Here is a 25,725-nt window from a genome sequence, read left to right as displayed (position 1 = left end):
TCGATTAAAGTGATACATGTACCAAATTGTTTCTATGAAAAATGTAAGAAGAATGCATGATTTAAAAAAATGATTTACTGAACTAAGCTTCACCTGCTTTATCTGTCCAGGTAATCATTCGTGGCGCAGAGCAGGTAACTACATTAATACAACATTCATTCAACGTGATTTCGGATGTTTTTGGTAAACTGATCTGGGAGTGGCTTATCAGTGTACCCGAAATGCATCTGTTAATTAAACGAAGGCGGGGTGGTGATAATAGAGGCGTTGAAAAAAAAAAAAAAAAAGAAACGCTGTCTCAAACAAGGATGGGCACCGTCCCTTGCTCCCTAATTGGCCAGATGGCTCGCCGATGCAAACGAGGAGGGAGTGTCCTAACCGAGACTGCCGTGCGCGATCGAGGTATGTTTTCGCTGTAGTCCGTTGTTAACTGCGGGCGCGTGTGGACTGCTGTTGTAACAAGGTGCAGGAGCGCCCGCTTGCAGTCTTTTGAATTCTGAGGATTACAAACCTCCGAGGGACAAAAAAAAAACTTGCTAGTATCTTCCCGCAGCAACTCTGTCGCGTTTGTGAGCGTGCTGAAAACACGGGATTGTTTCCCCATTTAAGAATCATCAGACAACAACACACAAGACAAAGCAGAAAAAAGCAAGGTAATGTCTCGTTGTTGTTGTGTGTGGCATATTACGACTATATTGTAGCTGTCTCTAGATCTCAAACATAGTATGGAGTTTTAGCGTTTCGCTCTGCCCGCTGTTGCTTGTCCCTGTGCAAACTTTACACATTCTGTCCAGTTTCGCGCCTACTGTGCACATAAATAAATGCAGGACTTCGACGAACCTCTGCACGGGAGCTTTCAAGCTGTGGACGGTTCTTCATACGGTTATGTCGGGGCACACTGTAACATTGATTGAAATGTGCTTCTGAGATCCCTAACAAGATTGTCGTACTTGCCAATTTATTCCGCTTGTTCGCATTGTCTCTGTAGTGTGTGTGCAACTCTCCCTGATTCCCATTGTTTTCCCCCAAACCTCGGTAGAAAAAACTATGCAGCTCTTGACAACCCCGCCTTTAAACCAGCGCTCAATTAACTATGGGTTTTAACAATACTACACGTGCTGTTGTTACCATTTAAAATTTTCTCCGGGACAGCCTTTGCTATCGTCTTTTATCGTGCCTGTAGACGAAGAACCAGTCATTCCCACACCGTCGAAGCGGGTGGGGGGCTAAAATTGAATCTTGCAGCGACTGGGCATAGTCATCTTTGTTGCTGTTAAAATTCACAAGTCTTTGTGATTCTACGCTAAAAGCAACAGTTACAAAGTATTTCTATGTGTGCAGTTAATTGTTGAAGTCAGCTCGCGATAGTTGTCTTGAAAAAAAAATAGGCTGCTCAGATGTGGAATACAATGAGCAATTAAAGAATTACTTGTTGAAGTGGTTAAACCATAATCTTATGTCAGCGATTCAAAAGTGCGCTTAATAACAACTCGGGTTGAAACCCGCACTGTTATTGTTAACATTGCGTTACTGTGTTCTAAATCCTTTTTCGACAGAAAGTTGCTACCGTGTTCTGTTGTTTTGTTATGATTTTCTATATTTAGATTTCAGAATGGCAAATCTCCCCAGAAACGTTGCGCATAAAGCTTATTTTCAGACAGAGGCGCAGATGAGCACCCGAAGGCAGGTGATCAGAATAGATGTGGCGTATGATCTACTCATCCATGACTGAGCTGTGTAGTTACTGTTTTACTGTATGGGTACAGGTGCCGATATTGTTCTTGAAAACAGCATCAGGGCGTTGGAAACGCAACTAGGCTCCATAGTTAACTGAAGAAAATCGGAGTGGCCGCCTGAAAGCGTTAAGTATAGCCCACTTAGAAAGTAAGATGACTGGCGTTTGCTGTACTGCAGCAGTACGGGGAGCCAGCGTAATTTGACGTTTACCAGTTTTCAAAAGCGAGCTAGGTGGGCCTTTGTGTTGTGATCACAACTTTGTTCTACACACTGCCAGTGAATGGTGGAGGAACGTGTGGTGAAATGTTTCAGATGAGTGAGATTTGTGATTCAGGTTTAGCAGACAATTGCAATATCGTTTGCACCCCGTAAAAGCCAGGTCCAGATAGTCGATCCAAATAACGCTAAAAGTACCAGTGCTGTGCCTTCAGACCCACTTACGAATTGACTCTAAGACGTAGTACTTGATTTGATGTAGCGTATGTGTTTGCGTTATGTTATTTCATGCAGTGTCCGTTTGCTACCGCAAGCGTGTGGAGACTGCCTGCAAATGAACGTTTGTATCAAGTGTCCTAATACGAGACAATGACACAGTGTAAAGACTGATAGCGTGCAGCGGTTTGTCGCCCACTGGTCGTTCACGTTTGCCCTAGGCAGTGGAGGTTCTCATGGCCAGCATAGAAATTCCATTATCATTGCCTTTGTCCTGATACCCACATCATAAGTTGCTTTGCTATGAAATCGGTTATTATTGTACGTCAATGTGTATTATAGCCAAGATGAGAAAGACTTCCATTGTTTGCCTGGGGCTCAAACCTACTGCTTGTCACGGACGATTTTCCTCCAAAATTACTCCTGCAGAATTCTTTTGTCTTAATCAGTTGCCTCAATGCAACCCAATGTCTGCGTTTACTGTTCATGTTTAAAAAGCAAGAATTTTACAAAAATGTCCGAATTAACCATTACAAACGGCGCCAACTCAGATATGTCGTCTCCATATTATTAAGTTTTAATGTTTATTTTTTACACTTGGAAGTAGGGGATACACTGTAAATACGTAATGCTGTTTCCATTTTGACTGCATCTACGTGGAAATATCATTTTAAATTTACATGTAATACTTAAAAAAAAGTGAATGGCTGTTGTGATGGATCTTTTGTTCAAGAGGGTTATACTTGCTGGATCGGTTTCAGGTCCTGTAATTTGTTTGGCTTGGAGTAATCATCACATTCATTCAGGTATTGTTCATGCATTTCATTGGTATTTTACCACTACTCGATGTTGCCTTGGTGTTTTGTTTGGTAATTGAGCATCAGTGGTTTCCAAAGCCGAGACATAATTTCTTCAGTCACAAATATCTCTCGTAAATTGCACATTGCAGGGTATTTGAACAAAATGCCAGTTAGGTATTTGTAACAGTATCTCGCTACATGTTAACTTAAGTGATGCATTAAAAGCCACTCGCTGCTCAAAAATAGGATAGACGTAAAGACAAATTGGGATACATTTCATGCTCCATAAAATTAAGTATCTTGATCTCAGATCATGTTGTGGCAATAAGGCACTCCTCGATGTTCCATGCTGAATGCAACGCACGTGAACTAAATTCTTTAGGACTTAGAGATTGTGTGCGATACAGAACTTTTAACTCTGCATTAAATTGTCCATTTTGCATGGGCTTCATGAAATCAGATGAGGTTTGATGCGGTGACGTTTGATGTAATCCATCCACTCACTGCTGAAACAAGAGTTTGAGTACGGACCTTGTATAAGTTGTACAAAGATCGTCTGGAAATGCTTAAGCAGAACAACGTTAATACATTATATATCGAAAAAATCCAGACTGTTTTTAGCTGTATGATATCCCTAACCAGACATGGGAGTTGAGCATCCAATAGGAGTCGTCAGTTAAAAGCTACACAGCAAATGGCATTTTCCCCCGAGTTCCCCTTCAAAACACAATAGCCATTTCAGTGAATGTAATTGAACGTTCTGTATATTTCGTGGGGGCTTGCAAGAATAGGCTACAAAAGGACCAAGAAAATACATGCACCGCTAATTTGTTTATGTAGAGACGTTGTGTCATTGTCTTTTAACAGGACAATGAAACCTGTCGCAGCAGTTTCTGCGCGGCGGTAGGTAGCGGTGTCATTACAAATTAATTAAACACCATTAATCGCTCAATCCGAAACCGAGCAATGATTCCATGACAGCGTTTTTTTAATGCAGTGCACAAAGCGTACATACGATTAATAGAGGTGTCCACTTACAAGCTGTGCTCAATTTATTTCTTCCACGCACACGCCTATAGATGCATTCTGATGTATACGCGTTTGTGTGGCCCTGGACTGAAGAGAAACATAAATCCGAAAAGTTATTTTATTTAAACGTGTGTCTTACAGTCTCACAGAGCAAACCCATGAACGATCCGATATATTTGTCTTTTACCCGGGTAAATGGAAGCGCGAGGCTTCGGCGAATCTGTTACGTATTTTAAATGATTTAACATTCCATTCAGTTATATTTGTCAATATGCTCACGATGCCATTATGTATTACTGTAACTTGTTGAAGTATTTAGAGATAAACGGTATCGCAGACAGAAAAAATGGAAACGATGTGATGCGGATTTAGCCTCCGTGTTGGAATCACGGATATCCGTCAACGATTGCTGTAGTCTTGAACAGTGCGTTTCAATTGCATGGAGGTAGAGGGCTGTTTTGCGTATGTTTGCCTTTAAACAAAGCTCAAACTTAGATTCGAGTGGAAATCTTAAATTACACTTTCCCTGGAAGTTCGGCATAACTCGTTGCTCCTCCAATTCAAAACGACTTCCCTTGTAAAATCCATTGCTTGTCGGCGAGGTTAGCCGCAAATCTCTGGGCTGGCAAGTTCTGAGCTCGTATTTAAGACTCATCTGGAAGCCTTTGGTGCCAGATGTCCAACTAAAGACCAAGCGGCGGGATGAGTCAACATGAATGTGCATATTTTCCGGATGAATTTCACAGAAAATATATATCTTCCATTCTTCTGTGTGGGAAGAAAGGAGAGATAAAAGAATGTAATCTTTCTGATCTGTGCTCCGTGGATAAGATAAATGTAAATCAGGCATGCAGATTGTTGCTTTGTTTTATGTAACAGTATGATCAGGAGAAAATGAGGAGAGAAATATTGCTGCTGTTAGGGACTGAAAAGGGTTTTTCAACCACCAGCCTCCATGATTTGTTGGAAATAGCATGATTAACTCCTAGGACATGTCTGTGATTCACTGAGTTGTTAAAGCTTCCTTTCTTTTTGTAATTCTTTGAAACTAGTATGTGGCTTCTTGAATGTAGTTTGACATTGATGAGAACAGGCTGAGAGATTAAGTTGCGATATATGTTAAACGATGTGCATGCACATTCCAGACGTTGATTGATTTACAGAATCAGGTCAAGTGCAAAACTGCAGCGCTCGGATCATTGGTGGGTCTGTGAATTATTTCAGCCACCCAGCCTGAAAAAATGGGCTTATCTCATCAGCTAAATTGTGATCACTGCATCTTCCTTAAGATATGTAAAAACAGTCCCTTGCCTATGTGTTTTTTTTCCTTCATTGGGGCAGTACTTCAGGAAAACAGGTTGCCATTGTCGTAACATTGTGGAGCAGGGGAAGGGGACATTGTTTTTTAATAAAATACACTCTTTGCTTACGATCATTTCAGTTTTATACAGCCAGCAAATGGTACTTTACACCATACATTCAATCTGCATTTCACCCAGAGATGCAGCATTTTGAAATGCCTCCTGTAGACACGCTGACCAATTCTGTATGTGTTGCAGGCTCCGTAGAGAAACTTGCCCTGACAGAAATGCTCTGGGCCCTGTAGAAGGCATATTATCCTCTTCTGCAGTAGTTGGAGGGTGAACAAAAGCAGCTTTTCTGTTGCTTTTTTGAAGGCATAATGGTGGGAACATGGAAACAAAAGAGTCTTGTATGATGATTGATTTTGAATCTTGTCAGCCATGTCGTGCAGGCATTGTCCTCCTAATGCTATATCCATGCATACATACACATAATTTGTAGCATATATACATACCTTAACATACATAACATACACATACATATTATTTGCAATACCTGGAGAAGAAAATGTGCAACAGTTTCAGTTCATGGTTCCCTTTTGTAAGAAGCAAAATAACTCTGCCCCTGTGCTGCCCTTGTGGTGAATTAGCTTGCTAGCTTTGACAAACAGTTACTACAATAATTCTTCATGTGCTTTATGTATATATAGAGGTCATTGTAAATATTTAAAATATTCTTTTTTTCAAAACATAATTAGTACAAAGATGTCACTCAGCTTGTCTAATGAACAGTAGCATGACATTTCAAAGCCACCAGGGCTTTTGTTTTGCTGTAAAACACCCTCCCACATTAAATGGGCAGTGATCAACTCACTCCACTCGTGTTGGCTTAGACCCTGCAATCGAAGCATATGAAGCACCCGGAGTGAGAGTGGTTTCATTGCATTGGATGGAAAAGAAAGCCAATCTTTTTTATTTTCACACATTGTTTCCTTTTTTAAAATCATGGATCTGTTGCCAAGGGGGTCGGATTTCTAGGCAAGCCGCCTGGGCAAGGGCAGTCTGCAGGAAACATGGAGGGTAATGTGGAGCCTTTTACATGGATTTCCAACGAATCCACTCGGTTTTATAGGGAGCTTAATAAGATTGAACATACAGCTGTTTGTAAGGAAAAGTCCTCATGCTCATTTATTTATTACAGTCATTAATTAATTACAGTCACACAATTAATTGACTACTGTTGACAATAGCTTTCCGCTATTGTTTTGTATGAAATTTGTAAATGTGAAGGGCGTAAAAGTGCTGTTTCCTATTGCTCTGGTGCAGAGTGGTGGTGCACTTTGTTGTGTAACACCATGCCATGTCCTGCTCATTCTGTTCGTATAGCTGATGGATCATATCCAGTGGCTGCACACAAATTTCTGGTGATCTTTATCATGTTGGTACTTTCTTCGGGAAAACTCATTTCATCTCCTCTTAATCCCTGCACCATCTTTGGTGTGTTCTCGAGGGCCAAAACTAATGCAAGAGTTCACTGTGGTTTAATTGTGAGGCAGCTTTCAAATACCTGTCTGCACAAGGGAAAGGTGAGCAAAGCGTTATCTCTTTTTGTTCTATGTTTTCTGTTGGACATGCTGCTGGAGGTGACTTGCTACGTGGATTAAGATATAATGTTAATACAGCAGAGATTTACTAGCTGTTTGTCTTAATGAACGGATTTCATTGGGGAATACATGATCTGTATGTTGATAAATACTGCTTTAGCTTCTAACATACCAATTTGCCATAGAGGTGACGTGATATCCCCATTGACTGTTTTATTACCAAGGGTATGATGTCTGTTTCAAGGGGAAGGCGTAATAATGACAGTCTCCTTCATTTGCACCCCCCCCCCCCTCCTCCCCTCTCCTCATTATCCACCTCTACAGATGAAGCAAGTCTGGTCTCGCTTGCTGGCCCATGATGGCCACAAATGACTTTGTGGAGCTGAAAGTATAGCAGGCCATTCTCTTTTGTTCCAAAATTGTATACCGGTCCCGTCTAGCCTGAGAGACCCGCTGCTCCGTTAGCATGGGTAATGGTGCATTTAGCCGAGGGTGTAATTTTATTTCCAATTTTCAACGCAGTAGTTTTGTCTTAAATTATGTGACGACGGCGGAGGGCCTCGGATGACTGTGTCTTCCTAATGGCTTTGGAGGTAATGAGCGTTGAAATAGCCTTGACACCAGTGGTGGAGGACTGTGCCCCTGTGGAATAGACTCCCTTTTTACCACTAGACTCCCACCACAGGGATTAACCTCTGCTGGTCTGGGAATAGGACAGGCGGATTTGGTGTTTTTTTTTTTTTTTTTTTTCCTTTGCTATCCTGTTCTGGCTTAAACATTTTGGGCAGTGTTCATCTCATTGGCTGTTCGATTTGCTCCTTTTGTCTCACTCTTGTACTGTAATATTGAAGTGGTTATCATTAAATGCTCTTTTGCGTTACCCACAGGGTACAGATATTTGAAGCTCAGCTTGCATTTTACAGTTCAGTGTCACGGACCACTTCACTAACTGCTAATGTTGTCAGTTTTACAAGAAACAAAGATGGTCTTGCAACCTTCCATCTGCTTTGACAGGGAATTTGATAATTGCACCTTGTATGACCATTAGACTGTTGCATTTAGATGTTGCATTTTTGCTTGGAAAATGACCAATAACAATGGATGTGCACCTCGGTTAGAGGGTGGAGGGGGGACTAAGAGGATCTGCGTCTGCTCCTTGCATAGCTGGCCTGATCCTCAGCAGGGTCCCATACTGCAGGGGACTGAGTGATTGCCTGTCACCCCTGGCGCCTCTCTGTCATCCATAACTTCCAGCAGATGCTGGACCAACCTGTCCAACAACCTTCCAACCAACAGGCCTTGGCTGTCAGGGCTTATTTAGGTGGGTGTGAATAACACGTGTTGCATGTTGTTAGCAATAGGATTGAGACTGGGTTGTTTAGAGGTTTAGGTAGGCAGTAGTCACTGTGCTGGTCCTAGAGGACTCCACTTTTTAGCCCATCTGAATGATTTGCTACTTTATAGCTGGGTTTCTTCAAAATAGGAGTTTATTTTTGTGAGCAAGTTCAGATTGGCTGCAATCAATGTGAAGTTTGCCTAGTTACAGAAAATGTCTGTCTATTTTATTCACTGCTCTAAGCACCAAGCAAGGTGCTGTGGACAATAGTTTTAACTGTGAGCAGGAAAATTTGGCCAATCTAGCAACTTGGGAACCTAACAATGCTTATAGATGCCAATGGCTCACACTCCCTTTGAGTTGTGGTTTGAGTGAAGCCCTGAAATAAGTAATTGGAAGACCTTTTAGTTAGTATTCATCAATGAGCAATCTAGTTGAGCAATCTCTACTAATTAGGCGTCTGATTATACATCATAGGTGCAGGTGTCATCAACTTAACTGGGATCTAACCACATACCAGATGTTGTAGGTGCTAGTCTCTGTCCCCGATTGCTGATATGTGAATTGACGAATTAGGTTTTCAATGAAGGAAAGGGAAGCATTCAGACTCTATATCCACATGGCCTCTCACCAGATAGGCCATCTTCTACTGGGACTGGCGGCTGTTTTCTTGGAGCCTTTCTCCTTGCCACAGGCAATCCAAGGCCACGGTCCTGCCACATCGGGAGGGGACAGATAAGGAGTGTAACACTTGTGTGAGGAAGAGAATGGATTTGATTCAGATTTGTGTCAGTACAAAAGGTATCTAGCACTGTATTCTAGTGTTAAAGGGTTTACAACCCTGTCATTGTTATGGTGAGTTGAGGTGCTTGAAGTCCATGGACACAATGTCGTTTGACTAGTTAAGCAGCTGTAGCACTGGTAGCAGGGCTGTGAGTGACGTGTCTGGGAGCAGTCCCTTGAGTGTGAGACAGCATGAGATGACATGTATGCACACACACACACACACACACACACACACACACACACACACACACGCTCTCATGGTGTGATTGGTGTCACAGAAAGATTGTGTTTTCCACCCAGAAGGCCTGCATTCAGGCATGCATTAACAAGGAGAATAGTTTGAGCTATAAATCTTATTATACGGAAACCTCTCTGGATTGTGTGCATGTATTAAATTCCAGTCAAGGTGGCATATATTTACACATACATTGAATCATGTGTCTGTGGATTTCTAGCAGTGACTAAAAGATTGTTTTATTCAAAGGAGTCCCAAACCACCACCCCACTGGATAAATAGGCAAGCTTATACACATGAATATTCAGGTTTAAAGAGCAGCCCTCTGCTGCAGGCACATTGGATAATGTATGGTGCATTTGTGCAGGTTTATGCATAATCAGGTTTTTGGTTGGCGTTGCTTTTTTTAATCTGCATCCAGTCACCCTAGTCTTACTGGGGTAGTTTAATCCATGTCCTCTGTAATGCATTTAATAAAGGAATGTTTTTGTTTATTTGACCTTCTGGCTTTACCAGTGAGATGCAGTCTCACATTCCCACCTTTTTGGCATGGTCTTTTTAAAGCTAAAACATTATGCGGGACACTGCTATGGGTTTAAAGGTTGTAAAATTCCTAAATAAAAGGTCATGCCGTATGCTGTATTTGGAATACTCATCTTGCATGCTCTGACGTAACTTGCATTCCATAGACTTCCAGTATACCCTTGAAGGAAAGCACCCAGTGCAAACTGCAGGCAGGAAACTACTCCATTACAGTAATAATGTGCTGCTACATAACCCCACACACAACACGGACTTTGGAACAACCAGAGCACCCCTTGGAATCAATAGTTTCCAAAGACTTGGCAATACATACATGTTATCGATCTTTCTGGTCCTTGGGGGTTGAAATGTGCTCGAGTTTGTGTTCCAAATGATCCCTTAATCACTTAATAATGGGAGACCTCTTCCCGCCTCATTGATTAGCTGCTAGCAATGAAATGGGTCCAGGGCCTCAGATTTCCAATTTTAGTATAACTCTTTGGCTTTGTTCAGAAGGTTTACATTAGCTTGCCCCTGCATGACTACTTGGGCTTTACTATATCTGAAACCATTTTTTTTTAGATAAACCTGTTTTTGGAAAGCATTATGCACAGGCTTTCAAGGCACAAAAGGTATTTTGTTGCTGGGTCAGTGCCTATCATGTAGAGTTGGGTGCTGTAATCACTGCTGATACTCATTGTAATGTGTCTGGACATTGTAGATTTTGACTTTGCCTGCCTTTTTTGACATGTCCTCCATTTTTGTCTATGGCTTAAATTGAAGTGCTGTTGTTGGCAAACACAGAGTGTGTGTTAAAAGCCACACACTAAGCGTTCCAAGAATATAAGTGTGGAGGCATGGGGGCTATTGTTCTTGGAGGAAGACAGACAATTCCTGAATGAGCAGAAAGGTTCTGTTCAGCACACATGAACTGAGAGAGAAAGAAAGTGAGAGAGAAAAGGGGAGAGTTCAGAAAGGTTAAGTTTCACTCAGGCGTTTCAGGGATGAGAGAATTCTTTCAGCACAAAAAGCTTTCCGAAGCAAGTGGTCACTTTCAACATCTTCAAATACAGCCCTGCAAAAGTAACCTTTTTTAAAAAAAATCTGTGAGGTGGAAAAATCTCTTTGTAGATATAGTCGAGTGCTTTTTGTCAGGCATCAACACATATAAAAGCACCTATGGAATATCCTACTGCTTGCAACTCGTGGTTTGGTACAAATTCTACAAAGTGGTTACGTGAAACATCTCTTTTTTTGAGTTTGGTTTTCAGTTTTGACAAAAGATAATGACTCAACCTGGTTTATTTCATTTTTTGCTATGGTTTTTGGTTCTGAAATATGAAGCGAAGCAGGAAATTAAAGAACCTGAGGAGTTTATTTATTTATTTTGCTGAAAACTGCTGCATTGTAGATTCACGCTTCATTATTTCTAATTCAAATGCTGCAAGTGCTAAAGATGGGAAATATCCATTAAACAGAGCATTTGGAATTATTTCCAGCCAAGGGCTGCTGTATAAGCATTGATGAATAAATTGGCCCATATAGATCCTGTGTGACATACATATTATAAATCTTTTTTATTAGCCTGTGTGTGACCCTGCATCTAATTTCCCAACTCTCTTGAAATAGCAGTCTTTTTTTAACCGTTTTACTGGAAAACTTGGCCAGGGTCTGTGGAGACGACAGCAGCACATAAAAGAGAAACAGGAAGTTGATGACAAAAACGGTTCCCCTAGTCTCAACTCTTACATTGGGATATAAGTTGGAACATCTGGTTCTTGGGCTATGTGAGTGTCTGTGTCGGGGTGGGGTGGGGGAAGGGGTGGGTGGGGAAGGGGCTATGTGTGTTTTAGTTACTGACCCAGGTGCTGCCCTCTTCTTTGATTTCTGAGAACTCCAAACCCTCTTGCCAGGATGAGAGCTATTTTTAAATCTGTCAGTGAGGGGATAGGGGCTGTGTGGGGGTGGGTTGAGGGGGTGGTCTGAGTTTAATGTTATTTAAAATTTGACCTTGGCATTCAGCCAGGGAATATTAAACACTCCTCTTTCCCGCTCCTCTCGTGCTGTGATTGTGTTTCAGTTTTAACCGTGTGATGACTCCTCTGCAGTCTATGCCTCTTTTTGTCAGCGCCTGTGCCAGGTTTAACCCTATGCTGACCCACCTGCTCAACTGTGTCAGTGTGTGTCAGTTTTGAGCATTCGTTGATTCATCAGTATACATATGCCAGTCTGCGTGTGTCAGGATCTGTCAAGTTTAACCATGTGTTATTTCATACCCAAAGCTTCAGCCAGCAAATGCCTTATACCATTGCAGCTGGATGGCTCTGTCTGCTCCAGCACCTCCTGGCTGGTCCGTATGATCGTCGTTTATTGCTTCCCCCAATTGTCTCTGTGGCTTGTTGGCTTCTCTCTCAGGGGCAAACACTGGTGAGTGACAGCATGGAAAACAGCTCCAGGTAAACACGTCTCTGACCACAGAGAAGGATATTACTTTCAGTGCCTCACCTCATTCTGCAGGACGCATCTTGACACCCAGATATTTCTCAGTGACGTAACCCAAATGGATTTATATAGCCATCACAGAGGAAAATTGCCGCAGAAGTATAACTGGTCTCACTTCTGCATTGCAACCTCAGTAGCACTGATATTGTCTTTTCTAAAGGGTTATGCAGGCTTCATACCTGCTCATTCGACAGACTCATTTGTTAGGAATACTGCACCAACGTGAGGGACATAAAATGGTGATAAATACATAGCTCAGTAATAGGGATGTAAATAAGGGTGTTACAATAGAGGAATGATGATTAACTGAATAGCTGAATGCACTTTGAGGGGGTAGAGGCTAAGGAAGCTATTAAATTGCATTGTTTATCTCTTCTGGTTAGTGTTGCATTTTGTCTGATTAATCGTAAGTCGGCGCTGTGCAGTTTTACTGTGAGCACTCGAGAAGCCATAAGGAAGACGGAGGTTCATATGAACTCATTGAGCATTTCACTCAACGTGCACATTCCAATTCAAGTCTTAAAATGTTTTTTCCATAAGGAAGAGGCTCTTAATTACATCCTCTTTAATTAAGTATTGGTGGTAATGTCTTTGTCTATCTCGCTACCACTTCTTCACAGAGTAGGCAGTATATAGGCCTATATTGTATTAACAGGCTTTTAAATTCCTTGCCTGTTATTATAGTCTTTATTCAGACACTGTTTTTTTAAAACCCAGATTAGCATGATAATACCCCTTCTGGAGGATTGTTAATCAGATTCTCCCCATGTTCAGGCTGGTTATTATCATACACAATACACTATCAGTAAAACTAACAGCCCAAATTCCTCCATAAATCTCTAATGTCACAGACTGAATCTGCACAAGAGAGCTGTAATTGGAATGAATACATTGGCAAATGGGCTCCCCTTTTCCCTGGTGTTCTTGGTATTGTATTCCTCCCACTATAATAATTTACTGTGTTAAAGGCATCCTGAGATCTTGTGTCATAAAGTGGTGTAGACAATAGTGTCTCCATATGATCCATCACCAGTGACAACGGTGGGGTTTCCACGACTGAGATTAATGTAAAGGTACGCCACATCACTTCGAATCAGGAGTGGGTGGTGTGAATCCAACGTAGTCTGAGGTTGACTGCACAGGGCTTGAATTCCTCTCTTCCAGTTACTGCTTCATGCATGTGGCAACCCCGTAAAATGCTGATGGACTGCTTTTTTGTAGCCTGCAACAGGGGACGTGGTGAAGTGAGCTGTCTGCCTGTATGATACATGGTTTTTATGACAGATGTTGGATCTTTGTGGGCCTTGCTGTCTTACTTGAATTAACTCTGACAGATGATTTGGCCCTGCGCTTCTTGATGCCGCAGGGTTTGACACACGGCAAACAAATCCGATAGAGACACCCCTCCCAGCCAGAACAGAACTCGGTAAGGTTATCGGGGTCAGGAGCTACGGGGGAGTGGCGGTGTGACTTGAATGGAATTCAGGGAGTGGGTCAAGTCATTTGACCTCTGGAGAAACCAAGGGAAGGGAGAGGTTGGGCGGGACGTGTCGGAGGCGCGGAGTCCGTACTCGCGGTGTACCATGCCCGCCGCTGGCCCTGCCTCTCCCCCATGTGTTTCCACTCTGACTGAAATACTACTCTGACCCACACGTCTGCTTTTAATAGACAGGAGCGGAAGGGAGGTCAGACATCTGTGGCATGTTCTGCAAAGACAAGCTCATTCCTGTTAGATACAAGCAGGGGGACCCCCTAGTTATCTAATGACTGTTACGGTTCTCTTCATCTTGCATTGCATCCAGACTCAAAATATAACTCTGCTCAGTGTTGTGATAGTTGTCAAAGTGTGCTTCTCCGTCCAGCCCTATATTGTACAAAACTCTCGGCTCACTTCATCACGGCTTGGACAGAACTTTGTACGTGGTGTTACCACAACCAGCTTGTGTCTCTGTCAGGGCTGCTCTGTCTGGTTTTGTGGCTGGAGGGCTTGTCATATCACAGCATCTTGCTGTTGAGTGAAAGAAAAAAAATTGGTGTTTGGAATAGAGTGGAAAGAACCTTTATTTGTTCTGCGCTACTGGGTAATGTTTCACACACGATTTAGGTATCATTAACTGTGTTTTCCCTGAATGAATTACAGCAAGACCTACTCCTCAGTCTCTTCTAAATAAATAAAATCTCTTGAGTGTCTCCCACTCCAAGACTTACTTATTAGAAGAAATATATCACCTCCTTCAATTTTTTTTCTGCCTTTTTTAAAAAAAAAATCAGCCTCAAAAGTGTGCTCATCCAAAAGGGGCAACAGACAGATAAAAGATGATATATGCTCAGCAGAATCACCGCATAAGCGCTGCAGAATCACTTTGCAATCCCTCTGTCAGGTTAGAATATCCCATTGAGTCTTATGTCGTGCTTTCACCCAGCAGCACTGAAATGTGTCAGGGGTTATGATGAAAAACATCATGCTGTCGGCATTGTATTTCCTGGATCCGAGGTAGGCAGCCTTAGTCCTGCAATGCTACAATCATGCAGATTGTTAATCCTGCAGATTTTCTGGGTAAAATACTCAGTGCCATGGGCAACAAGAGCTACACCAGGGTTCAGATGGAGAAAACAACAGAAGCATATCTGACACTTAGTAGCTTGCCTGTCCCACCCCTACCTTAGATGAAAAGGGACTTTAGTGCATCTATTCAGAAAGCTTGTAAATATTATCTTCTATATCCATACCCTCGCAGCCAGCTTTCTCTCACAGACTTGGCTAATGTATGTCTATTTTTTTCCTGACACAGCCTCACCAAGGATTGCTAAGCTACTGTGATCCCTTTGTGTTTCAGTAGTTATACCACTGTAGAAAGGTGTTTTTTTTTTTTTACATATTTTCTCAGTAGTCACCTTTACACAGAATGACTTGAATACTTTAAAATTATTACATATTATGTACACCTCTAGATTTGGTGGGGCGATTCCTTGCCCAAGGGTACAACAGCACTGGCCCACCTGGGAATGAAACCAAAATTGTTTTTGCAGTACACCCTGCTCCTTAACCACTATATCACAGTGTAATGTTTTCTCAATAAGTCATTGTATTGACAAGAACTTTTGTTAAGAGATATTGTTTGAGTTTTTGTCCTCAGTGTGGAGCTTTTCCAACAACTTTTGCGTTCTCTGCTTTCCTTTTGTGGCAGGTCAGATGGTTTCCCTCTTCCAGCTTGCAGTTTGCATGGAGTTTTGCATGACCTCCGTAAAAGGCACCCTGGGAAATAATTTGTCATTTCAAAACTGCCTCAATGCACACCTTAAAAGTAGATGATTGTGGATCCTTTCCAAAGAGAGGCTGCAATTTTGTGCCGAAGTAAGGAAAGGGAGCCGGCGTGAATGTTTTTTTTATGTAGGCTTTTGTCACTTTAAACCACTTTATTCTCTGTAAGTAGCCATTTGCTGATTTAAGTGCGCTGTTCCAGTCTTGTATTTTAGACACCAGTGATGCACCAGAGCTTTGAGAGAGATCGAGTATGTAAAGTATAACCTATCGTAATTTGATGGTGCTCATGAGTGCATCATCCAGCACTCTCAGTACAAATTCTGACCCTTTCTCCAGGTGTTTGATTCAGGATGATGATTTCTCCTTTGTGGTCTGTGATAAAACTGTGATAAAAACATGCTGCCTTCAGGGGAGGAGAGACCAGGGACCGAAGACTGTGAGCATGTCCCTGGTCAGCCATGCAAATTTACAGTGGTAATCTGTGTCTCGCTACCTTTCTGGTTAACTACAGTCTACATAGGTTTTTGGGATAGTATTGATTTTAAGTGAACCATTTATGTGAACTTTCACTGTGTACCGTTCAGTTCTACATAACCCCTACATTTTTCTAATTTTTTTCCATTTCCAAAATATTGCAAAACAACACCATATGATGAAGCCAAAACAAAGAAAAATTCAGTCTTTTTTGTGTCTTTGCTACCAGAGTTCACCTTCATGATGCACTGAAATGCACATTATGATCCTGAGTCATGAACTGCAGAGATGTTTGTAAATGCGTCTGTTGAGCATCACCTTCCAGCATGACGAGTTAGTAATATAATCTCCATGCTGGCTAAATCACCTTGTGCTGTTCTGCTTGCTTTACCTAATCAGAACAGATTAAGTCAGTGCTTTTCTCTCAATGCCTGCTTCCTTCTGTGTCTCTCCACCACTCTTTTTTTAAAGCAAATTTCTTAAATCCAGGGTTTATGAAAATAGTGCAGAAATGAGAAGAGTGTCTGTTTTTAAGAACCCTTGAGATAATCCTGGAAGGGCAGACTACACTGTGAAGCCAGACACTGGCACATGCAGTGGGTTAAGTGCTTCAGAGGGTAGCCGACTTTGACAGATGCTCAAAATTTCTCTCTTCGTTCCAAAAAATTTGTCAAATTGTCGGAGTTTTTCTCCTTCTACCAACCAAGTTCCGGTATGACTCTCACCAGGTGGTTTATGGATATCTCGTACTAATTTAGCCCTTGAACAAAAAAAACTTTCTGTAGCTAATCTGCTAGGCATTTGAGAATAATTTAGAGTCTGGAAAGCTTTTGCCCCATTAAGATCCTAATGCGTCACTGCTGAGGACTTGTTGAGGAATTTGTCTGCCCTGCACGCAATAGCAGATAATGTTGCTGTTGATGTTAGTATATTTAAATGCACAAGAAATGCTTTTAGGTCTGTGAGGAAAAGGCATCATTGATCAAAATATCTACAGTCTAAAATAAAGTAAAAGGGACGTATAAAGTGCCCTTACTCATCCCAGTCTTGATATTTTTTTCTATGCTTTTGCTCTTTTGTGGATGTACACTAGAAATTGAAAAAGGAGAAAGTCCAAACAAACCATTTCGTAATTGATTTTTTTGTCAGAGAAAAGGGGAAAGTGGGAGTCTGAACTGAAAGTAAATGAATGTGCTGCTGGTAGCAGGGGAATCTGAGCTAATGCCGCGTCTGACCTGCGGGTTTTAGACATGTCTTCAACACCAGCTCGGGGGTCAAGCAGCCCACTTTGTAATCTGTGTAATCCCAGTCACAAGGCTGTGTTTTCCTGCACATTTTCACAAACTAAGGTCTGGTCACTTTAGGGGAAAGTGTGACCTGGCATCAGACCTGCATCAGTGTGAATAGCGATTCAGCTGTGGATCGAAAACAACGCCCTTGAACCCCTGACCTATTTGGCTGGCCCTGTTTGTTCTGCTTACAAAACAGCTGCTGTTGGGAGGAATGGAATTAACATATTTTTGACTTCTGCTGAATGGACACACAATGGGCAACCCGAGCAAGGCCTGGATTAAATAAATTTAAAACTGTGGCCATGCAGCTAATTACAGTTGACAGACCCGTTGTAGAGAGCGGGGTTCTTTTTCGTTACAGTGAAATAAAAATATCTTGTCACTAGTAGTGTATTATTATTAAAGACAAGTCCAGGAGCATTGTTTTTGATGAAAATGCAGTTCTTGGCAATGAAATGGGGTTAATATATTTTAAGGCTATGTATGTGAGACAATGAAAACATCAAACTTTAAGACAGCTTATGTTTTTTCATTAAAACAGCAATAATTACATAGGAAGGAATTATTCTGTAATTTATTTATCTCACTAGCTAAAACTTGAAATATGAAGTGAGATATATACTTAAATAAGAAATGCAGATCCTGAATGAAGTAAACATACTTTTTATAAGAACAAGTGTCATCCATTTCTTAAATGCAGCTACATGTTGCCCATCCAACTAAAGCAAATCTCTGGACACTCATTTTAATTTCAGTTGCAGAAACACTATTGATTTCACAGGTGCAGGAAAGTTACAGTTCCCCTCATGTGCAACACATTTGCAAATATCAAAAACAAGAGCACAAACTCTAAATGCTGCTAATTATCCAAGTTGAGTATGCATAATGCTCTCATATTTGGGTATAGTACTGGAAGAGGACTCATTTATATGTCAAGTTTTGAACTTTTTTACAGCAGTTTCTTAGGTTTCTTAGTTTCAAACAACTGAATGAGGAGAGAGTAAAATATAGCTTCACACAAATGAAGTGCATTTTTGGGACTTGTGAAACTTAAATTTGGGCAGTCACCACCAGCTGGGGTGAAGCTTGAGAGGGTAGAATGTACGTTAGGTTACCCTGAGATTTTGGCAGTAACATCCACAAATGTTTTGTCCAAAAGCTTCAGTTGTTGAATTCAAAGAAGTTTTACAGCTTTCAAACCAAGCTGTTGGTTAAAGTGTCCAATTCAGGGTTGGACTGCTGTATCTGAATGGCAGAATAGGGGCAGTATACATAATTTAGGTTACTGCCTGTTTTTGACACAAGTGTATGATGTGGCATTGTTTTTCCTTCCTACCTAGTGTCATACGCTGCTCCTTGATCCTGTTGGGTGTTGTGTTTTGTCGCTAGAAGCCTTGAAGCCAAGAATTGGGTCATGGTGCTAAAAGTCTAGTTTCAGTTCCTGCTCTGGAAAACTATCTGTTCCAGTGTCCAGTGAACAGAGCAGCTGTGGTTAGAACAAACCTAAACATCATCATGAATTCCATGGGGGTAGCAATGTTATTGGCAATGGGAGTGCAAACATCACGGCACATTACAGATCTTCTTGTAACTTCAAACAGACCCTTTTGCCTCTGAACACCAGATGGGAATTAAGTGCGTTTAATGTAAACGAAGATGTGACTTGAAGGAGGCCCCTGTTTATATTAAATTTGTGTGGCTTTATGGAACAAAAAAGTTTACTTACATACTAGCTAGCTATTATTTTCAGTCAAACGCATAACGGTGGCTTGAGAGGAAATGCATTTTACAGTACATTAACACTGCAGTACAGGTTGTTCACATGGGCATATAGCTACTAGTGAACTTTGGTTATATGCACACACAACCTCTGTCTTTTAACTAAACTAATCCTCAAAACTTTGATATATTACATAAGGTTTGTATGTCCATATATTTTGAGAAAATGGCGCTATTTCTCTAAGACTGAAGCAGACTCTCTTAAATGTAAAGCACTCAGAACTGGTGAGGTTGCTTTTAAAACAAATTGGGAAGTTAGAGAGGCTGGATAGGATTTTAGATGATCAAATCTGATGCGAGGGGATACTGGCCAGCATAACATGTGGGGCTTCTATTCTGCAAGGATCTCCAATTTATACTGAAAGCCAGGGCACAGAATAACATTGCACCAGGGTGCAGGTTTTCCCACCCCTGCAGTTTCAGCCTGTGATATAATGAATCACTTTAAGCATGCTGTAATTTCATCTGTTTTTCACCTCTTATTTCCTCAGGTTGGTACTAGGATGTGAATGCTGAGGCCAGTGATCCCACCCAGTTGGCTGCACAGACTTTCTTTTACCTGCATCTGCTGACTGTAACCCTGCAGTTGGATTGGCCAGAAGCGCAGGTAAAGTGAAAGGGGGCAGGAAATGTGAATTGGAGTCTCAAGTATGCCAGGTTGTTTTAAAACCTTCTCTCCTGACTCTAAACTTTATCTATGATCTTATAACATAGAAATGGCACATTTGATCAGTGCTCCAGGAGAGAGCCACAGGGCCTTGTAAATCGATATAACAGAAACCCTTCTAGGTTGCTCGGAGCAATTGGTGGCAGCTTGATTAATGGGCTGCATTTGAAATTAAATTTTGGAGGGTTTTTTTGCTGTCTTTTAATCTGCTCCCAAAGATGAATGGGCAAGAGGTAAAAAGTTTGAATTTGCTGTTATTGGTTTTGTGATGACTTTGTGCCGCACAGTGCCGACGCTAACACTAGCTAGTGTCTGGTGTGTAGATGAAGATTGTTTTGGCAAATGCTCTCCCTGTCTGAGATTAGGTTTGGGTCACTGACCGGTGCCTTACTGATCAATTAGGCTGCTTTTCAGCAAGAACACCATCGGGAAAAAGGGGGGGGGGGTGCACTGTATAAGAAACTGGCACTGAGCCTAGGGGGAGGTATGATGTTTGTTCTGCTCTGTCCCTGGTGATATCAGCAGCAGGACACATGGACAGAAAAGGACAGGGCCAAGGTGTGAGTCTGACAGTCTGTCATGGCGAGGTTGGTGGTGGGGGTGGGGGGGGGAGAAGGGGGGCAGGGGACAGATGGTCACCCAGATGCAGGGAGGATGTGACCTTGAAACATTTTGAACTGAGCAGCGCAAAAATGCCCATAATATTCTAGATCCTTGATAAAATAGCAGAGTTCTGCTCTATTTCATAATTCATAAAGGAGATTGGAGCGTGTCATCCATGTATATATCGTATATACTCCGTATTCCGTTGTCCTTCTTCAGGTCCCATTATCATCAGTCACTATATCTTATTTTGCGATGATTCCCTCTGAATGCTCCATTTTTTCTGTAGATCAATGTCACTGGACTACTTTGATCAATAGCTTGAGGTTTCACATTTCATTTGTCTCGTCCTTCTGCTTCACTTGGTGAGACCACAACAGTAAGGAGACAACATCTCAGCTTATCCCAGATCTTTGAATTATTGTTTTCATTCACAATAAATTTGCATTGCAATGTCACAAATATATGCTAATTCCAGACAATAAAATACATCTCAGTTTGTAAAGCAGTTGCCTAGAAATGGATGCTTAAGGTCCCCATGGAGTTCTCTGGAACTTGAGAAATGTGTTTGACGGTCTGTGATTGGTGTAAAAGAATGTTGCAAAATTAATTCATCATGGCAGGGTATCACATTCCTCTTCACCTGTTCACCTGCCTTGTCTTGTCCTCCTTTGTCTGGTCCCCAAAGGACTGGCAGAGTTGCTTTAAACTCATGATGGAGAGAGAAGCCCGTGCTACCCTCAGCCCAATGTTCTAACCTGAATTGGTGCAAGGGAGAGAGAGGGAGAGGGAGAGGGAGAGGGAGAGGGAGAGGGAGAGGGAGAGAGAGGGAGAGAGAGGGAGAGAGAGGGAGAGAGAGGGAGAGAGAGAGAGAGAGAGAGAACGATGTGTCAGGCACATAATTGGGGTGAGGAGATCCCTAGGGTAGATATATGGAAGGTTTATTAAGTCTGCTGAACTTAGATGTGCTGGGTCACCACAGTTCAGCATGCTCACACTCAACTAATCTTCAATTTCCACAGCCACCCTGTGGAAACAGATAGAGGGGAGAAACAATTAAAAAGAATCATCTGCTTAACAAGGAGCACAGAACTAACACACAGTCTTGGTTTCAGCATCTGTTTTGGGGAAAGCATGGAAGACTAGGATGTGTGAGGTTTTAGTCCGTGAAGGTTTTAGATAAAAGTGATGGGTTCATTTTTCTAACCGGTATTAATTTTACATGTATGTACAGTATCTTATGCTTTATTCAAATTCAATGACCCATTCAGATAAATTATGTTGTTTAGTTTCTCTTGATTTAGAGACTTTGATATTCCTCAGGCCTCCTGCACTCTAGGAAAACAGTATCCATAGTTGCTGCTGTGACATGCCCAAGTCGTACTGAGCAACTGCTCTGTACTGATGTACTTATAAACACTATATTCTGGCAACTGTGAAGGGTAATTACACTGTAGATGTAAAATAATGCATTATGTAGCTTCATCACGTTTATTAATATAGTCATCCATACCAAAAAGTTTTTTAAATAACTTTGAACACAAGTAAATATGAAATTATTTTGTTGCTTTTTAACCTGCTTCAGGATATCAAACCTCACAGGTGTACAAAGCCCAAAATACATTATTCTTCCTCTCATTCTCTCTGGACTGCAGCAAATTACCTATATGCATTGCATTTCTAGCCATCCGTTATACCTGCTCTTGAGCAACTAAACACAGAAATAGACTCCAAGTATTTATTGTAGCTGACATGCAAGATATAGTCTTGCTATTTGTATGGTAAGCTGTTGTGTCTCACTAAGAGGAATTGTAATATATATACATTTTAGCAGAAGCCTAATGACATTAGGCAAGATGTATGCAACCAGCCTTACAATGAATTTAAAGGATTTAATTTGAAGAAATATAAATATTTATAAAAATGGTTTGAATTGGTCAGGAGTGTTTACTGTACTTGCTATGAAAGACTGTAGGGAGCTGAGAAAGTGAGTGAGAGAGTGAATGTACAATGTTCATGCAGTAGAAAGGGGAAAAAAAATCATTTGCTCCTGTGGTGGTGTAAGAAGCAGTTACAGTGATTGTGTTCCTCTGAAAGTATACACGTACCTATTAAACAGTAAAATAAGGAACAATGTATGTGTGGCAGACAATGCTCTATATCTGAAGGCTCTCCATCTGGAGCCTGTGATGTGTTCTGTCGTAAAAAGCTGCTCGTTGGCCCATCTTGTCTTCTAATACAGGTACAGAGCTTTGTGCGATCCTATTTCTTGTTTATTGTGCTGTAAATGTTATTGTCAAACTTTTTATCGCTTCCATTTACGTCTGCCTTTCCCCCTCATTACCCTTTCAGCCTCCCAGCGCCTCCTTATCAGTGCAGTCAGTAGGGGAGCTGGACCTCAGGTTAATGGGCCATCATGCACACCAGGTTAGAGTCATGCCCGTAACTCTCAATCTGATCACCGTCGTCAACAAATTGGAGCGTGTTGCCTTTTAGGTCAGATTGGACCATACAGAAGACCCATTTAATAACATATTTGGACTATAAAATGCTACATTATATGGTTATATGGGTTGTCCCTCCATTAAAAGGATATGGTAACTGTTTATACTTGTGGTATATTATTCTATTCTTGTTCTTAAAGCCTAGCAGAGGGCTAGGAGAACCAGTGGGGTGGGGGGAGTGGAGGTCTTGGATGCAGATCTCCCTGAGAATGTCTTTCACTGTGTGCACAACAAAGCAAGACTTGAAACAGGAGGCGGTCACAAGCAGCATTAACAGCCTCCTTCAGTTCTATCTCACAAATTGGTTTCAGAGGAACCAAGAGTGTGGCTCAGGGTTCCCCGGTGCCTGGGTTAGTTTGTTAATCCCAGCTCAAGATGAAGGGGAACCGCATGCGTTACCAGAGGACTGCCTCCTCCCACTACGTCCTATGGGATGTGCATATCCAGCCTCACTTTGGTGGGGGTCACTTCTGTCCCACAGGGGTTTAACTGGTGATCTTGGAAAGAGTTCACACTGAGACTCAGGGTGGTGGGAGAGGCAGGTATCCTTGGCGAGGAGGTGAACTACTGATCTCCTCACCCTTTACTTGCTCCTGATGGTGGAATGGGGAGTGTTAAGGGTAAGGCTGAAGCGGTCCGGCATGAGGGGAAGGGGGCCCAGTCCCTCGATCCATTTGACAGATGGCTTATAGGCTTTGTGTCTGGCCATGGATTAGATAAACCCCCTTTGTTTGTGTGCTACCCCCAGCCGTTGGATTAAACCTGACTGCAGGCATGTGAAGGCATTTCCTCCAATTTAAATGGGCACTGATAAGTTAAGAAGTAGAATTGGGCAGGGGGCAAGGGGGATCTGAAATGTATGGGAAATATCCCTCCCCTTTGCATAAACTATATTTATGTGGAATGTAAGACCCTATTTGATTCAACTGTGTTAGATTAAAATGCATTTAAAAAACTTCTTTGGAAAAACGTATAATGATAAAAGAAGTAAACTTAAATTTTCTGTGGAAATGACAAGTTGGTGGGGACAAACCACTTTGTGGTTAGATCAGGACCGGAAAGCTCCTACAAGGGAGAAAATGTCCACCATTTTCCTAAGTGCATTGACCCAGAGCCAAAAACTGCACCAGCTGAGTCAACATCTGTATAAAGGACTGCATTGAAACACTATATTGTAAGCTCAATGCCCACCTTTGTGAGGCACAGACAGCTGTTCTACATGGTAACTCAATGATGCTGTACAACATGTACATCTCTCACTGGCTGCAGTGTGCCATGCACAGATTTTAGTGCTCTTGAATGAGAGGCTCATGTCAGCCAATGCTATGACTTTGATACCATGCAGCACTTCTGTGATCACCCAGAAAGGAGGTTAATTCACTTTCCCTTCTGCAGAACATGCCACATTTTAGACATCTACAGAAAAGCACTTTAAAACATCACCCGCTCTCTGCTTTTGATGTGTTAGAGTTAGGGGCAGACCTAATTCACAGAGCTGTCGAGAGTACTTTTGCAACACAAGGGGGGGAAAAAAAGCCTTTCGCTTCCCCCTAAATTATGAATCTGCCTTCTCTGTGTTGAAATAGTGCTGTGGCTATGTCCTGAATATACTGGAATGCCAGCTGCATGTTATGCAAAGACGTTGCGTTCTGTGGAGACTGTTTCCAACCGCCAGTTTGCGCTGGGCCTGCTGTACCTCTGTGGAGAGCCCAGAGCATGCACAGCACACACCGTTCAATGCTCCCACAGACAATTTGTGGGAATGTTTGTATTTTTTAATGCCATGCTTGCAAAACCGCTGCTGGAAATGAAATGGGCCCCTGCGTTTGGTTATTTTGGTTTTATTTCAGTAGGCCATGGAGTTCACAAAGGATGACAGCAAAATTTTCAAAACCATTTTTGGAATATCCTTTACATAAAAATGGTACACGATGCATGTTCTAGAACCCACAGATATCTCGATATGACCAGAAAGGCCATGATACCAGTGACTGAATACAGACAATGTAGTGTGTTTGATTAATAAATAAGTCTGGCACCAGATATCTCAAATTTAATCTGTACATTGTTCCAGTCTGTATAATTAAAGCTGTTCCCATTGTTTCCCCAAACTACTATTTACATCATGTTTTGCTGGCTATAATAAGGCACTGCAGGGCCCTCACTCTTGCAAGCCATGTCACTACTCCCACAGGTTCCGCCAGATCGATTCTGATTATTTAGAACAATAAAGCGTTGTTAATGCTCATCTCCAATTAGACTCTCTGAGAGCAAGTAGCTTGATCGGGTAACGGCATGGCGAAGCTCCAAGCCTATATATGCTTCCTGAATTTCAGTTGCGAGACGCTTTTATTGAGCATGTCTGATTTTCACGGCTCATTTGATTGGTCCATCAGTACACATTGTGTCTGTATTTTCATTCTCTGTAATTCAGGATCTTAACATCGTTTCAGATGAAGGCAGTGTTTTGACAGTCAAGGCTCTACCATATAAATGTCAGTTCACATTCATCCTAATGTAATTTAAGCTTGAAATTCATTTTAAGCTTTCTGTGAGAAATACGGTTCTGTAATTAAAAATGAACCCTAGCAACTGTGTTTACATGATGGCACTAAGCACACACACAGTCATTGGTTGTTTTTAGGGTGATTTGCAGAGGGCAGGTACCTCCTGAGGTCTTATTTTGTCATAGGATCTTCGTGGGTAACTTTTAAACAGTTAAGACCTTAGTGGGATTCTCCTGCCGCAAACTGTAAGAAGAACCAACTAAATGTGATATATCAGCGTCAGTTTCAAAGAGCAACATGCAAGATGCAATTGATGAAAGATGCATCCATTTATAGCATACTGTGCAGAA

General features: G+C 41.7%; 1 protein-coding gene across 3 annotated transcripts in view; it reads left to right on the top strand.

Annotated features, from left to right (window-relative positions):
• The first annotated feature begins 438 nt into the window (after positions 1-438).
• Positions 439-25,725, top strand: part of sema6e (sema domain, transmembrane domain (TM), and cytoplasmic domain, (semaphorin) 6E) — a 114,051-nt gene continuing 88,764 nt past the window's right edge. For all 3 annotated transcript variants that reach the window (XM_036538785.1, XM_036538786.1, XM_036538784.1), the window contains exons 1-2: positions 439-653; positions 19,586-19,701. The gene's annotated coding sequence lies outside the window, so the exon portion shown is untranslated. The remainder of the gene's footprint in view (positions 654-19,585; positions 19,702-25,725) is intronic.

The sequence above is a fragment of the Megalops cyprinoides genome, chromosome 10, assembly GCF_013368585.1.
Source record: "Megalops cyprinoides isolate fMegCyp1 chromosome 10, fMegCyp1.pri, whole genome shotgun sequence".
NCBI classification, from domain to species: Eukaryota; Metazoa; Chordata; class Actinopteri; order Elopiformes; family Megalopidae; genus Megalops; species Megalops cyprinoides.
This window is presented reverse-complemented; position numbering and strand designations above follow the sequence as displayed.